This window comes from Balaenoptera acutorostrata, unplaced genomic scaffold (assembly GCF_949987535.1).
Source record: "Balaenoptera acutorostrata unplaced genomic scaffold, mBalAcu1.1 scaffold_126, whole genome shotgun sequence".
Taxonomy (NCBI): domain Eukaryota; kingdom Metazoa; phylum Chordata; class Mammalia; order Artiodactyla; family Balaenopteridae; genus Balaenoptera; species Balaenoptera acutorostrata.
This window is the reverse complement of record NW_026645629.1, coordinates 85,001-87,500: the sequence shown is the minus strand read 5'-3', so window position 1 is coordinate 87,500 and position 2,500 is coordinate 85,001.

Genomic DNA, 2,500 nt, shown 5'->3' with positions numbered 1-2,500 from the left:
CAGAGTTCCGGGAGCCAGGCGACGCTGGTGGCGACTGTCCCGGTGGCGCCCAGGCGTGGGCGCCTCCTGCTGTCGCTTGAGATTGGGCGTGCAGGTCTGTGAGGGTGTGACCGTCGCCGCGCTCTCGAGCCGGCTTGAGGGGCCGCCTGGCCTGGTCGACCAGCATCCGCCCGCGCCCCTCCGGCCGCGGGGACCGACCCGGCCATCCGACGCCACCTGGGCCGGGCCGCCGCGGTGGGAAGGGAAGGGAGAGGGTCTTTCGCGCCCTCCGGAGCGCCTGTGGATGGGCGGTCGGGGCTTCTCCTGGCTCACCCTTTGGAGCGTTCGTTCCCCGACCCCCCTCCCCACCCCCTCCCTCCCCGGGTCCCCACAGCGCCCCGCTCCGGAGGTGGGGACCGGCCCGGGCCCGTGCGTTTAGGCCGGTGGAGGGCGCGACGGGCTCGGTGGCGGGCGCGCGTGGGTCCCGGTGGTCGGATTCATTCTGACCGATGTTTTTCCGAGTCGGACTCCAGAGGTGGGGACCGGACCGGCCTGGGCCGCGAGGGGTGACCCGGAGAGACCGGCACGGGCCAACACGGGTGCGGTCCCTCGTGGGCTCTGGTCGCCTGGGAGGCGCCTCCCTGGGAAAATGTTTTCAAGTCCCCCTGGGTCCGGGGACGTGGACGGACCGGGCCCTGCTCGCGCGGGTGGCCGGGGAGGGCGCACCCGGCCCTTCAGCGTGCCCACGTGGGTCCCGGTCGGCGGACGCGACTTTTTCTCACCCTGCCCCGCCCCCTCCTCCACCGCGAGTTCCGGCCGGGGGCTGGGGACCGGCCCGAGCCGTACTGGGTGGCCCGGATAGGGCGGCCTGGGCCCGGGCGCGGTCCCTCGTGGGGCCCGCTCGTCGGAGGCGGCCGAGTGGGATATTTCTTTGTCTCTAACCAAGTCCTCGCCCGGAGACTCGGAGGGACCGGTACCTGCCCGCGCGGGCGAACCGGGGAGGGCGACCCCGGCCCGCTCGCTGCCTCTCCCACGTTTTCCCGCCCCTCCCGCCCCGCCCCCACTTTGCCAGCACGCTCCTCGAGTCGACCAGATGGCCCCGAGAGCTCCGGGACTGGTGTGGATGGGGAAGTGTTGGGGACAGGTGGCGGGACCGAGGTCCTGGGGACCCCCCCTGCGATTCGTGGATGGGCCCCGCTGCCGGGCGTCGTGATTTTTTTCGCCCGAAATGGGCCTTTTTTGCCACCAGGTAGGTGCTGACACGGTCTTCCCTGGCGTCTGTCGCTGAGGACTTTGGGACTCCGGACGCATGCAGGGCTCTGGGCTTGGGACTGCCGCCTGGCACCCGAACCGGCCCTTGCTGCTTGAGCCGCCCGCCTGGGCCTGCGCGCCGGCTCTCGTGTGTGCGCCTGGCTGACCCGGCCCGCGGCGCCGCCTCCGGTCTCTGGCTCACCTGAGGGCGGCGGGGCGAGGTGGCGCGTGGGTCTTCTACCCCGTGTGACTCCCACCCCCCCGCCGCAGGCACCCGGTGGTGGCTGAGACGACCCCACCCCGCAGGCTCCGTGCCACGTGTCAGGCGTTCTCCTCGCGGGGTCGTCGGCCACTGTTGCCTGAGAGAAAGAAAAGGAGGTGGTGGGAGGGGGGGCTGCCGGTGAGGCTGAAGCAGGCTCCTCGGATGATGGTCCTCACCGTGCCCCTCCCCTTCGGGGCTTTCTGGCCCCTGGCTCGCTGGATTGACTGATCGATGTGGTGATGTTGCGCTCTCCTGGGCCGGACCTAAGTCGCGCCAGACGAGGGACGGACGTTCCTGGCGAACGGGACCGCTCTTCTCGTTCTGTCCGCGGGCCCCTCGCCTCTCTTTTCATGCCCTCCTGGCCTGTCGAGGGGTGTGTGGAAGGCAGGGGTGGTGGTCTCCGGCCCTGACCCTCGGTCTCCCGCCCCCTGCCTCACGGCGCGGGCGGGTCCGTGGTCCTCGGACACAGCAGACACTCTCGCTTCGCCTCCTTGGCGTGTGCCTCGCGAGCGGTCCTCCCCGCGTCGGTGGGGGGGGCCGTCCCGCCGCTGCGCTGCGCGCCCCTGCTGGCGCGTGAGCGTGCCTTGCTTGGCCGTCGGTGGTGCCCCTGGAGCGCTCCAGGTTGTCCCTCAGGTGCCTGAGGCCGAGCGGTGGTGTCGTTCCCTTTTCCCAGCGTGCTCCTCGGGTCCCCACCACGGTGGTGTGTCCCCTGAGTGGCTCTCTTGAGGGGGGTCGAGACGGTAAGGGAGGCGTGCCTCTGTTTCCCCCCCCTTGGTGGGGGGCCGGGTGCCGCCTCGTCGCGGTCGTCCTCCCATGGCTGTGCTGTGGGGGGGATCGTGTTGGGCCTGGGGGCGGCTGAGGTTGTGCCCCCGGCTGTGGCCGCGAGCGCTCCTGTGGGCCGTGTGCTTACCCGTACCGCAGACCCCCCCCACCACCCCGCCCATTCGTGGACTGGGCGGTTTGTGGAGCGCCTCCGTGGGCCCAAGGGGGAGACGATGGGTGGGGGAT